The following is a 15,118-nucleotide window of genomic DNA, read 5'->3' on the forward strand; positions in this document are numbered from 1 at the left end:
GGACAGTTCCAGAAGCCATGTTGGGAGGGGCGACACAGCTCCCGTAGCTCCAGTTGCAGTGCCCTTCCCGGTTCCCCCGACCTAACAGATACATGGATACAAGTGAAGGTTAGTAACAAGCTTTTTACAATCACGAGGGCTCAAGATACAGGCTATACAATCACCAGAGATTCGGTATCCTGTTGGTCCTGTGTCCTCCATTTGGTCCCATAAATGAACGGCATTCAAACTACTCACAGGTCATAGTATCTTATAGTCATCTATTTAGATCTAATTTTAATGAAACACAAGGACCAATTCTGTTATATCCCAGTGAAGCACTATTGTACATATGTTTATGTATAAACTAGCTTATAATGCAAAATACATTTCTTATTTCCATTCTCTAAAAATCTGAATGCGACTGGTTTAAAAGTTGTGTAAAATGATTTTTCATATACGTGTTGACTCTGCTCCAGACTCTGAATGCCCCAAAAGTCCATTATTTTAAAGTCCCAGTTATTCTTTTAAAGATTAAAAGGAGAAAAAATGCTCAGGGATTTTTGTGAAGAATTATTTGCTAAAATTAGTTTAGGATAAATGCTATGTTTTCTTTCCTTTGCTGATCTGCTTATATTAAACTAGAGATATAGAGAAGGAGCTTTTCATAAATTATTTTTATTAGCAAAATAAAGAGAAATGTTCAGATATCTGCTATCAATGTCACACACTGTTAAGAGAAGCTTTACTAAATCTTAGGATAAAAAAGATGTCCCAGGTGCTTATCAGCAAATTCAATTACAAATGCAAAGTCAGGGAGATATTTATAAATGCAAAACTAATAACAGGTTTAGATAATCCAGGGGCCCTTGGGTTGCTTCTTCATGGGTCTATACCTAAGCTTGATGAGATAGGAGTAAAATGGAAATCATGTATTCATAGGCAAGGGTACATACATTAAAAATAATGAACTTAGTCTGCATGCAGTAGCTTAGCTAGCAGATTGCCACAGCATGTTCCGTCATTAGGATATTTCCTTGAAACTTAAGATTGTTAGCATAAACAAGGCAGACATATCCAAGTGATAAGGGCTAGACATGGGTGTTCATCTTCAAACTAATCTGGTCTTTGAAGAATAAGGTGGTTCATGGAAATTCTAATACTTATGTATAGTCTCTATGCCAGCCACATTAAATATTATCACAAACTTTAAATGAGTCCTGTGTGTTCCAGCTTACTTACACTAACAGCTTATGAGACAAGTTATTTTCCTTTCTGTACAGATATTTGAATAAGCAGTTTCCACTGTTAGGGCAGCCACAAACACCTGTTAAGTAATCATCACCCCAGACCTCATATACCCACACACCCTTTTCTGGAAAAGTCAAGAACACTGTAAGCAGCCATCTTTAGACTTTCACTTCCCCATCCCCTTTTCCAGTATGTGCCATTCTGCAGCTGGGGAAAATGTCAAGTCTGAGGAAAAAGCCTGGTAAGACCTTAAACCTGAAGACTAGGCACAAGCCGCCCAGATGCTGATCAAGGCAGGAATTCTCAGTGGCAGGGCCTGAGGTGGATAAAAACCATACTCAAACAGTGTATTTGCAAGGAATAAAAGGTCATTTTCTGAAAGTTTCTCTTGTGCCCTGACCCTGTGCTCCCACAATGTGCCAGTGTAGCAACTTGTTTCATACTCAAAGCAGATTTTCCTTCTGAAAATTGTTTTTCCTTTAATTTGGTCTAACATCTGGCTTTGCAGTCAAGATATATGAGCCTTCATAAGAATATCTAATGTCCTGTTTAACCATGCATTTCAAAATTCCTTAAGGAAAATTTTTCTTTTATTTTTAAAGACAATATAATGGGTCAAATGTTTCTTTATTCGTTTATTCATTCATTCTTATCATTTTTATGTGTGCATCACACATAGGGTAAATTAAATATGCTTTCCAACATCATTTAAAAGTAAGATATACAATATTCTAGTCATATATAAGATATATCTTGAAGTCTTCAATTATATTTCATATTTTTTGTTACTTCAACTTATATCAAAATTAAAGCATTATGCTCTACTTCTGTTTTCCCCTTTCTAGTATTTATGCTGTAGCTGTCATGCATTTTGATTCGATGTATGTTATGTAACCAATAATACATGGTTATTATTTTTGTATAAACAATTATTTATAAAGTGATTTAAATGAAAAGAAAGAAAATGCTTCTTTATCCTTGCAGTGAGCACTTTTAATGTTCTTTTTTCCTTTGTATGTGTTCAGATTTCCATTGTATATTTTTCCTTGTTTCTGAAGGACTTCATTTAACATTTCTCGTGATAATTTCACAGGTGTATACATATGTCAAAATGCATCAACTTGTACACTTAAAATACATAACAAGAAGCTGTGAAAATTTAAAATAATAAAGCAGTATTCTGCTATTTACATATGTATATATATATGAATGTTTCCTAAATTATCTATTTATTGTTTTCAAAAGATTTAGCTAATTTTTATTTCTGTTCAGTTCAGAAAAATAAAAATAGTCCATCAGCTTATTTCTTATCTCTGAACAAATAGGTGGGCATTATATACTTATTTTGTCAATGTTTTTATCATGTATACAATGTATAAATTTCTTCACTGTATATTCTAGCTGAGATTGTTTCTGATTTGAAATCGAAGTGAAGGAAATGCAAATATTTTAGGATTCTGGTCTCAGAACCCAAAAGGACTGCCATTGTCTTTTAAATTTTGATAAATACTTCAAGATGTTTTTACAATTAATGTCAGGATAAACTGTCCTTTAAGATGGTTTAAATATGAGATCTAAAAATGTTTCAGTTATAAAATGACCTTTAGGGCAGTGTGACGGTGACTCAGTGGCAGAATTCTTACCTTCCATGCTGAAGTCCCAGGTTCAATTCCCGATGCCTGCCCATGTTAAAAAAAAAAAGACCTTCAAATAGTACTTGAAAACCCAGAATCAAATCCATATTTATGTGTTCGTTTCTTATGTTCATTTCTCAGAAGGGTATTTGTGACTTTAACTAAATTTGCAAATGGTATAGAGTTCCCTCCAATTTTCACAATCACTGCTTTAAGGGGGCAAAAGTCATCAAAGCTGGTAAAACATAATTATCAGAGTCAGTAGCTAGTAATGTTGCTTTTTCTATTCCATACTTAAATTATTTTCAATCTAATTTAAATTATATTGAAGGAAAGGTGCCTTGTATGCTGTGGTTCTGAATATTCACTTGATAGGGCCATACGGCACCTGAGACCAGTAGTTTGACGTTTACCTGAGTTCTTGCATCAGGGAAAAAAAGCAGAACCTAAATAAACAAGAAGGGCATGCAGAGACTTTCCTCTCTTCTCTTCTTGTTCAGGAAAATACATTGTAGCCCCCCCACAAAAGGTAGTAGTGAAAACAGAGTTCAAAAATTAATGTATAGGAGGGCAGCCATGGTTCAGTGGCATAGTTCTTGCCTGCCATGTCAGGTTCGATTCCTGGAATCTGCCCATACAAAAAAAAAAAAAAAAAAAGAGGAAAAAACTAATTTATAAGGTGGGATAAGATATCTCCTGAACATCATATTCAGCAAATAAAATGTCAGATCCCCTTTGCTTAGAGCTCTGGTGGACAATAGAGACTGGGAAAAAGGAAAATATCAGGTAGGAAATTTCTGTCTGAAACTGCTGACCATCTTCCCTCCCCCTCACTCAGTTCCATGCAAATGCAAAATGGACTTTTGGAGCTCAGAGGCAACAGCCTGGATTCCTTCCTCCCACCAGGAACAAAGACAATAAAGCAACTTGTAGCAGTGAGTTAGAACCCCACATATATCTGGACACAGGGACACAAATCCACAGAGACTAAGGATTGAACACAAGCCTATAAGTAATGTTTCATACAAAACAATGGCTGTCACATGGTGTGCTCCTTCATTCAGTTACTGTCAGGTAGACCATCTAAATGCAAAAGGGACTTTTCTGAAGTACCCTACTTTTCCACATTAGGCCCATCTAGCCTCTCATAGCAGGATACCTTAATAATGAATAAACTGGAAAAAGTGGGGCAAGGGCTTAAACTAAACTGATATAAGACAGGACAGTCCAAGAATTGAAGAGTATAAAGAAATCAACACTGAGCAAGGGAGAGAATTTAAACAAGTCATAGGAGCTGGGAGAAAATTCTGCAAAAAAAAAACACACACAAAAAAAAACCAAATAGAATGATCAAGATTCCCAGAGAAAGAACAAAGAAACAGAAATGTTTTCTTGTAGGTGAGACAATTACACAAAAAGGACAGTCTTAAAAATGTTAGCACATATACAGGGCAAGAATTTTTGAAGAAGAGCTGAAAAAATCTGACCAGTTAAACTCAGGCTATTCTAAAGGTCTAGAATAAATTGGACGAATTATCAAAGAAGAGCCAATCAAAAATATATCACAAGACAGAGAAATTAACCTGCATAGTTACCACATCAAGATAATCAGATGCCCAGACATCAGCAAAATATTACAAGCCATACTAAGAAACAGGGAATATCTGGTTTTTAGTCAAGAGCAAAAAAGTAAAAGAGGAGATGCAGAATTTGAAACAATGTATCAAAGAAGTTCAAACAAATCTCTTAAATCAGTTCAAGGAGATGAAGGCGAATATGCATAAACAGATAAAGGGTAGACAATGTGAGCATAAAGAAGAACGTTAAAGTATAAAAAGAAACATTAAAAATAATGTGATTGAAAACCACAATAATACAGGTATACATTAGAGACATACAACAACAGATTTGAAAAGACAGAAGAAAGGATTAGTGAAATAGATGATAAGGCATCTGAAATCTTACAGCCAAAAGAACAGACAGAGGAAAGAATGTAAAAAATGAAGTAATGTCCAAGGGAATTGAAGAACAGCATCAATCAGCACAGACACATGCATCATGTGTACCCCAGGAGGAGAAGAGTGGGGAAAAGGAGCAGAAAAAATATTTGAGGAAATAATGCCCCCAAATTTCCCAACTCTTATGAAAGACATAAATAATCATGTCCAAGATGCGAAGCATACTGAAAAGAGAATAAGTCCTAATAGACCTACTCTGTAATACATACTAATCAGAATTTCAAATGCCAAACATAAAGAGAGATTTCTGAAAGCAGCAAGAGAAAAGCAACTCATCACAAATGTCAATTCTCAGAAGGCAGTGGTATGGTATATTTAAGCAAAGTTTCCTGTTAGAAACTATTTATCCAGCAAAACTATCCTTCAGAAATGAGAGGGAATTAAAAATATTTACAGATAAACATAAATTGAGAGAGTTTGTCAACAGACGCCCTGCCCCAAAATACATGAGGCCATCACTGGCAAAACTGAAGGGACAAATGGACACCTCTACAATAATATTTGGAAACTTCAATACACAACTCTTATCAAGAGAAAGAGCATCTAGAGAAAAGATTTAAAAAAAAGAAACAGAAAATCTGAATAATATCATAAATAAATAGTCTTAGACACACAGAACATTGCACTCTAAAACATCAGGTTATACATTCTTTTCAAGGGCACATGGATCATTCTCCAGTATAGAGTGGGTCATAAAAGAATTCTAAATAAATTTTAAAAGATTGAAATCTTACAATGCATCCTGCCTGTCATAGTGGAATGAAGCTGGAAATCAATATTAGGCAGAGAACTGGAAAATCCACAAATACCTGGAGTTAAATAGCACTCTTAAAAAAATCAATGGATAAAAAAAGAAACTGCAAGGGAAGTCAGTAGATATCTTGAGACAAATGAAAATCAGAACACAACATATCAAAACTTATGGGATATGGTAGAGGCAGTGCTGAGAGGGAAATTTATAGCCTTAAGCACTTATATTAAAAATTAACACCACAAAATTAATAGTGTTTAGCTATAAGTGGCAAGATTATAGGTGATTTTTAATATTTTATTCATTTTTTCTTTCATAAATTGTTTATTCTGCAACCAGCACAGCTCAGTGTTGGGACTGAAGGGAGGCAACAGGGGATTGACAAAGAAACACAAGAGACAAAGATATAGTTAAAGCTGGGACCAAATGGGACTCTGAGCATGGATGGAGACTCAAAGATGCCAGGAAGTTCACCACAATTTATTTTATAGGGCTGCGAGATAAAGTAAAAAATGTAACTAAAGAACGGGAAGGAAGAAGCATCAGCTGAAACATTGGCTTCCTTGTGGCCGGATGAGTCAAAAGTTACACTTTTCCCAATGTCTCCTTCCTCCCTAGATTCAAGCAGCTTTGGTGAACACTTTAGGCTTTTCAGGACATCACCTGCCTATTTCCACACAGTCAGCTTTGCTGTATCTTTGCAGTGAGAATGTGCCCTCTGTCTCATCTGTGCCCAACAATTTGATATTCATTAAGTAGTACCCACATTTTGTCAGGGTCACTTTAGAGTCTGGGAATGCATAAGTCAATAAGTAGATCAAGGTTCTTTCCTGCCATAGCTTTAATGGAAGTATGGCATCAACTGGTAAATAAGTTAATTCATAAGATAATTTCCACAGGGTTAGGTGCTATGAGAATGTGAAACCAATGTAGTAATGTGATAAAAAGTGATTGGGTAGGGTGGGAGAGGCAGAATCTCCTGCATATACAGAGTAGCAAGGAAAGGTCTAAGGAGTTAAAAAATAAGCTGAGACTAGGATGACAAGATGAAGCCAGACATGTGAAGAGTGATCCAGCAGTGCCTGGGATGAGAACAATCCTGTCCCATCCAATGCATGGGATCTGACCAAAGCAGAGTTTGGGCGGTCTGGAAAGGCTGGGGGTCTGCAGAACAGACTGAGATGGGAGTCGGAATATATGTTCTTCTTAATTTCTGTTAATGTTTGAATTTCCCTATGCTACACATATTATGTAATTTCAAATATTTTCACTGAGATATAGATCTGTTTTATTTAAGAAGGGCAAAGATACCAAAAGCAACAGAAAATAAACCTGGAGATGCATTATAATTGCATTATGTGCCTGTGAACATGCATTTGGATAATGGAGGTATCAAAAAATGTGATTGTGTTAGTTAATTAAGTGACTTTTTTTTTTCTTTTTTGCATGGGCAGGCACTGGGAATCAAGGAAGGCGAGAATTCTGCCACTGAGCCACTGTCATACCACCCAATTAGTTGACTTTTAAAAATCAAAATCCTTTGTATTTTTGCTAATTAATATTTAAAATAAGGTAAAGAAAATATGTTTAATTTCAAAACATCTTTCCTTTTCTCTATTCCTGGAGGCTATCATTATGCTTCTCTTCACTATAAACAAATCTGGATATGTTTAGTGACAGTCAATTTTCCTGACCACTTATAAGAAAAAAAATGTGTAACTCACAATTACTTAAAGAACTGTACACTTTAAACACCTTAGTTTAAAGTTATAAATGATGATATATATTTGCAAAACAGTATGCAGGGTAATTCTGTTTCTTGATCCAGCAAATTTTAGGATTAAAAGTAGACCTTTCTCTTGTCTGCTCTGGCATATGAATGACTAAAATGAGGAACTTCAATTACTCTCTGAATGCCTTAACACAAGATAAAATGAAATGGTAAAATGAGTTGAAGTTAGGGAATTTACTGCATTTGATGTGAACTTGTTGCAGAAAACCAGCCCTGGAATTTTAAATGGTTGGAATATAACAACAGCAAAACAAATTTAAGGTGAACAAGTTAAAGAACATGTAGATGATCATTTTAATAACTATATTTGGCAAATGAGATGATGATAGTCCCTGATTTATCTTCTGAAAACCTACATATATGCACACATGCAACACATATATTTGAAATTGATGGAAATAGATAAATATATATGTGAATATATATAAAAATAGATATATATATATTTATAAATATATATAAATAAAAATAGATATATTTGGAATGAAGATGTGTACCTAATGGTATTTAATTATTTTAACAGAATATTGGCATATAAAATTTATACTCTGGGATACAAAGAGTTTTTCAGCTTGTTTCTCTCTTAGATGCTTCCAGTGTCTGCCCTGGGATGATTCAATCCAGATTAAAATTATCCAGAGATAAAATTGCATTCAGTTGGAAATACATCTTTAGTATGGATTATCTCTGGGTAAACTTGTAGGGACTTTGTGTATAGCCTCTATAATGTTTACTTATTGATATTTAACAAAAGAACTAGCAATTGCATGCAAATCAGTTTATATAATTTTGCCAAACTAAGTAAAGTGATTTAAATAAAATAACATAAACTAAGAAATACATTTGTAGGAATACACATTTTTATACATATAAACACAAACACACACACATGTACATATGAGAGAGAGCATCTGAAAATATGTAAAATTGACATTTTTGTTTTATAGTATATTCCAACACATGTATCTCTTCTCTTACCACAAGCTGTGGCTGTTATATAGATGGTATTGAAGTCCAGTTACTCTATATCCAGGTACACATTTAGAAGCAAAATTAGTTTAAGTTTGAAAGGTGATAACACTTTAACAGTGCAGAAAACATATGTTTAGAATAGATTATTTGACATTTTACAAAAGTTGTTGCAAATGCAAAATTCAAGAGCATGCTTAAACTTTTACCAGATCAAATTCATAGTATTTTCATGTTAATTATAATGGTGAATTAAATATTTTCATATTTGTCAGAAATGCTTACTATAGCTAAAAAACATGAGCTTACCAATGGAGTAATTTTTTAGCTCAGCAGTTTGTTTATCATATGATGCAAAAAGATGATGAAAGTCTAGGCACTTTTATCAAAACATTAAAAGAAATTTATCTATTTCAGAGTATAATCAATGTTAATAATGTTGATAGTGCTAAATAAATATTCCTCCATGTACAAGGACAGTAAAAATCTTTAACAGATAATTTTACGCTAGCTTTGAAATAACAATGTTGAGATGATAAATCTCAATAGGTATGTATGTGACAAGAAAGTACACATGGGGACATTATAAAGCATATTACGACTCAATAATAAGTCACTGGTATCATATTTCCATGTGAAACTATAGGTATAGAATTGTATTGATTTTGTTTGTTTGTTTAAAATGCTATATGCCTAATGTCCCCTCTTACAAAGAATTGCCAGACGAATTTTCTTATATTCCCTAAAGAAAAACATAGTGTAGCAGCAGTTTTAAAAATGTGATCCTGGGGTTCTTAGTTGTTAGCTGTTTTCTCCAAAACAATTGTCAAATTATTCTTTGCCTCTTTAGCATGTTAGGGTTAATTATTTTCAATTCTGTACAGTATCTTTAACTGACCATCTTTAGGCTTAGTCACATTTCAGAGCCAAATCTAAAATTTACCTCAATTCTACATAATGCCACCGTTTCACCCGGTGTGATATTGTGAAACTGATTATTCTACAAACGTTATTATCATACTCATATAAATATGTTACCAAAAACCTTATTTTACAATATATGTAATCATCATTATGTTTATGTAATGGGTTTATGATTTCCTGCATGTGTTAGGCAAGAAAATGTCTCAAACCAGTAGGGGGTCTCAAAAACATGCAATAGTTCAATGATAGTTATTAGTTGAGTTTGACTTAATATAACAACAACAATCATTATTTGAAACAAAATGGGTCTTTGTTACATTGTAAGGTAACAAGTATAGAGTTAGAAAACACATGGTCAATGTAAATGCTGCCAACCACCGACCATCTTTTTTCTGGTTTTCCAACCAGCATTCAAAGAAAACAGCTATCAACTGCCCTCCATGATAACTACTGGTGTTTCACCCATTACATGTGTATTCCAGGGAGGGAAAAGAGGAAGTGCCTAAAGAAAAAAAGCAAATCAAGTATATTCTTTTTTTTTTTTTATTTTTTTATTTTTTTATTTTTTTATTTTTTTATTTTTTTATTAACGGAAAGAAAAAAAAAGAAATTAACACAACGTTTAGAAATCATACCATTCTACATATGCACTCAGTAATTCTTAACATCATCACATAGATGCATGATCATTGTTTCTTAGTACATTTGCATCGGTTTAGAGGAACTAGCAACACAACAGAAAAAGATATAAAATGTTAATATAAAGAAAAGAAATAAAAGTAGTAGTAATAGTAAAAAACAACAACAACAAACAAACCAACAAGCAAACAAAAACAAAAAAAAACCCTATAGCTCAGATGCAACTTCATTCAGTATTTTAACATGATTACTTTACAATTAGGTATTATTGTGCTGTCCATTTTTGAGTTTTTGTATCTAGTCCTGTTGCACAGTCTGTATCCCTTCAGCTTCAATTACGAATTGTCTTACCCTGTTTCTAACTCATGTTGAACTGTGTTACCAATGACATATTTCAAGTTTATTCTCGAATGTCCGTTCACATCAGTGGGGCCATACAGTATTTGTTCTTTAGTTTTTGGCTGGATTCACTCAGCATAATATTCTTTAGGTCCATCCATGTTATTACATGGTTCATAAGTTTATCTTGTCTTAAAGCTGCATAATATTCCATCGTATGTATATACCACAGTTTGTTTAGCCACTCTTCTGTTGATGGAGATTTTGGCTGTTTCCATCTCTTTGCAATTGTAAATAACGCTGCTATAAACATTTGTGTGCAAATGTCCGTTTGTGTCTTTGCCCTTAAGTCCTTTGAGTAGATACCTAGCAATGGTATTGCTGGGTCGTATGGCAATTCTATATTCAGCTTTTTGAGGAACCGCCAAACTGCCTTCCACAGTGGTTGCACCCTTTGACATTCCCACCAACAGTGGATAAGTGTGCCTCTTTCTCCGCATCCTCTCCAGCACTTGTCATTTTCTGTTTTGTTGATAATGGCCATTCTGGTGGGTGTGAGATGATATCTCATTGTGGTTTTGATTTGCATTTCTCTAATGGCCAGGGACATTGAGCATCTCTTCATGTGCCTCTTGGCCATCCGTATTTCTTCTTCTGGTAGGTGTCTGTTTAAGTCTTTTTCCCATTTTGTAATTGGGTTGGCTGTCTTTTTGTTGTTGAGTTGAATAATCTCTTTATAAATTCTGGATACTAGACCTTTATCTGATATGTCGTTTCCAAATATTGTCTCCCATTGTGTAGGCTGTCTTTCTACTTACTTGATGAAGTTCTCTGATGCACGAAAGTGTTTAATTTTGAGGAGCTCCCATTTATTTATTTCCTTCTTCAGTGCTCTTGCTTTAGGTTTAAGGTCCATAAAACCACCTCCAGTTGTAAGATCCATAAGATATCTCCCAACATTTTCCTCTAACTGTTTTATGGTCTTAGACCTAATGTTTAGTTCTTTGATCCATTTTGAGTTAACTTTTGTATAGGGTGTGAGAGATGGGTCTTCTTTCATTCTTTTGCATATGGATATCCAGTTCTCTAGGCACCATTTATTGAAGAGACTGTTCTGTCCCAGGTGAGTTGGCTTGACTGCCTTATCAAAGATCAAATGTCCATAGATGAGAGGGTCTATATCTGAGCACTCTATTCGATTCCATTGGTCGATATATCTATCTTTATGCCAATGCCATGCTGTTTTGACCACTGTGGCTTCATAATATGCCTTAAAGTCAGGCAGCGCGAGACCTCCAGCTTCGTTTTTTTTCCTCAAGATGTTTTTAGCAATTCGGGGTACCCTGCCCTTCCAGATAAATTTGCTTATTGGTTTTTCTATTTCTGAAAAATAAGTTGTTGGGATTTTGATTGGTATTGCATTGAATCTGTAAATCAATTTAGGTAGGATTGACATCTTAACTATATTTAGTCTTCCAATCCATGAACACGGTATGCCCTTCCATCTATTTAGGTCTTCTGTGATTTCTTTTAACAGTTTTTTGTAGTTTTCTTTATATAGGTTTTTTGTCTCTTTGGTTAAATTTATTCCTAGGTATTTTATTCTTTTAGTTGCGATTGTAAATGGGATTCGTTTCTTGATTTCCGCCTCAGCTTGTTCATTACTAGTGTATAGAAAAGCTACAGATTTTTGAATGTTGATCTTGTAGCCTGCTACTTTGCTGTACTCATTTATTAGCTCTAGTAATTTTGTTGTGAATTTTTCTGGGTTTTCTACATATAGTATCATATCGTCTGCAAACAGTGATAGTTTTACTTCTTCCTTTCCAATTTTGATGCCTTGTATTTCTTTTACTTGCCTAATTGCTCTGGCTAGAACTTCCAACACAATGTTGAATAATAGTGGTGATAGTGGACATCCTTGTCTTGTTCCTGATCTTAGGGGGAAAGTTTTCAATTTTTCCCCATTGAGGATGATATTAGCTGTGGGTTTTTCATATATTCCCTCTATCATTTTAAGGAAGTTCCCTTGTATTCCTATCTTTTGAAGTGTTTTCAACAGGAAAGTATGTTGAATCTTGTCAAATGCCTTCTCTGCATCAATTGAGATGATCATGTGATTTTTCTGCTTTGATTTGTTGATATGGTGTATTACATTAATTGATCTTTTTATGTTGAACCATCCTTGCATACCTGGGATGAATCCTACTTGGTCATGATGTATAATTCTTTTAATGTGTTGTTGGATACGATTTGCTAGAATTTTGTTGAGGATTTTTGCATCTGTATTCATTAGAGAGATTGGTCTGTAGTTTTCTTTTTTTTGTAATATCTTTGCCTGGTTTTGGTATGAGGGTGATGTTGGCTTCATAGAATGAATTAGGTAGTTTTCCCTCCACTTCGATTATGTTGAAGAGTTTGAGGAGAGTAGGTACTAATTCTTTCTGGAATGTTTGATAGAATTCACATGTGAAGCCGTCTGGTCCTGGACTTTTCTTTTTAGGGAGCTTTTGAATAACTAATTCAATCTCTTTACTTGTGATTGGTTTGTTGAGGTCGTCTATTTCTTCTTGAGTCAAAGTTGGTTGTTCATGTCTTTCTAGGAACCTGTCCATTTCTTCTAAATTGTTGTATTTATTAGCGTAAAGTTGTTCATAGTATCCTGTTATTACCTCCTTTAATTCTGTGAGGTCAGTAGTTATGTCTCCTCTTTCATTTCCAATCTTATTTATTTGCATCCTCTCTCTTCTTCTTTTTGTCAATCTTGCTAAGGGCCCATCAATCTTGTTGATTTTCTCGTAGAACCAACTTCTGGTCTCATTGATTTTCTCTATTGTTTTCATGTTTTCAATTTCATTTATTTCTGCTCTAATCTTTGTTATTTCTTTCCTTTTGCTTGCTTTGGGATTAGTTTGCTGTTCTTTCTCCTGTTCTTCCAAGTGGACAGTTAATTTCTGCATTTTTGCCTTTTCTTCTTTTCTGATAAAGGCATTTAGGGCAATAAATTTCCCTCTTAGCACTGCCTTTGCTGCGTCCCATAAGTTTTGATATGTTGTGTCTTCATTTTCATTCACCTCGAGGTATTTGCTAATTTCTATTGCAATTTCTTCTTTGACCCACTTGTTGTTTAAGAGTGTGTTGTTGAGCCTCCATGTATTTATGAATTTTCTGGCACTCCGCCTATTATTGATTTCCAACTTCATTCCTTTATGATCCGAGAAAGTGTTGTGTATGATTTCAATCTTTTTAAATTTGTTAAGACTTGCTTTGTGACCCAGCATATGGTCTATCTTTGAGAATGATCCATGAGCACTTGAGAAAAAGGTGTATCCTGCTGTTGTGAGATGTAATGTCCTATAAATATCTGTAAGTCAAGTTCATTTATAGTAATATTCAGGTTCTCTATTTCTTTATTGATCCTCTGTGTAGATGTTCTGCCCATTGATGAGAGTGGTGAATTGAAGTCTCCAACTATAATGGTATATGTGTCTATTTCCCTTTTCAGTGTTTGCAGTGTATTCCTCACGTATTTTGGAGCATTCTGGTTTGGTGCGTAAATATTTATGATTGTTATGTCTTCTTGCTTAATTGTTCCTTTTAATAGTATATAGTGTCCTTCTTTGTCTCTTTTAACTGTTTTACATTTGAAGTCTAATTTGTTGGATATTAGTATAGCCACTCCTGCTCTTTTCTGGTTGTTGTTTGCATGAAATATCTTTTCCCAACCTTTCACTTTCAACCTATGTTTATCTTTGGGTCTAAGATGTGTTTCCTGTAGACAGCATATAGAAGGATCCTGTTTTTTAATCCATTCTGCCAGTCTATGTCTTTTAATTGGGAAATTCAGTCCATTGACATTTAGATTTATTACTGTTTGGATAATATTTTCCTCTACCATTTTGCCTTTTGTATTATATATATCATATCTGACTTTCCTTCTTTCTACACTTTTCTCCATGTCTCTCTCTTCTGTCTTTTTGTATCGGACTCTAGTGCTTCCTTTAGTATTTCTTGCAGAGCTGGTCTCTTGGTCACAAATTCTCTTAGTGACTTTTTATCTGAGAATGTTTTAATTTCTCCCTCATTTTTGAAGGACAATTTTGCTGGATATAGGAGTCTTGGCTGGCAGTTTTTCTCTTTTAGTAACTTAAATATATCATCCCACTGTCTTCTAGCTTCCATGGTTTCTGCTGAGAAATCAACACATAGTCTTATTGGGTTTCCCTTGTATGTCACGGATTGTTTTTCTCTCGCTGCCTTCAAGATCCTCTCTTTGACCTCTGACATTCTAACTAGTAAGTGTCTTGGGGAACGCCTATTTGTGTCTAATCTCTTTGGGGTGTGCTGCACTTCTTGGATCTGTAATTTTAGGTCTTTCATAAGAGTTGGGAAATTTTCAGTGATAATTTCTTCCATTAGTTTTTCTCCTCCTTTTCCCTTCTCTTCTCCTTCTGGGATACCCACTACATGTATATTTGTACGGTTCACGTTGTCCTTGAGTTCCCTGATACCTTGTTCAAATTTTTCCATTCTTTTCCGGATAGTTTCTGTTTCTTTTTGGAATTCAGATGTTTCATCCTCCAAATCACTAATTCTATCTTCTGTTTCTTTAAATCTGTCATTGTAGGTATCCATTGTTTTTTCCATCTTTTCTACTTTATCTTTCACTTCCATAAGTTCTGTGATTTGTTTTTTCAGTTTTTCTATTTCTTCTTTATATTCAGCCCATGTCTTCTTCATGTCCTCCCTCAATTTATCGATTTCGTTTTTGAAGAGGTTTTCCATTTCTGTTCGTATATTCAGCATTCGTTGTCTCAGCTCC

At 34.4% G+C, this 15,118-nt stretch overlaps 1 long non-coding RNA gene across 1 annotated transcript in view; it reads left to right on the plus strand.

Moving 5' to 3' along the window:
- The window catches only part of LOC143679352 (uncharacterized), a 146,968-nt gene continuing 131,850 nt past the window's right edge, over positions 1 to 15,118 (plus strand). Inside the window, exon 1 of the long non-coding RNA XR_013173678.1 lies at positions 1 to 108. This is a non-coding gene — a long non-coding RNA (uncharacterized LOC143679352). The remainder of the gene's footprint in view (positions 109 to 15,118) is intronic.

The sequence above is a fragment of the Tamandua tetradactyla genome, chromosome 4, assembly GCF_023851605.1.
Source record: "Tamandua tetradactyla isolate mTamTet1 chromosome 4, mTamTet1.pri, whole genome shotgun sequence".
NCBI lineage: Eukaryota > Metazoa > Chordata > Mammalia > Pilosa > Myrmecophagidae > Tamandua > Tamandua tetradactyla.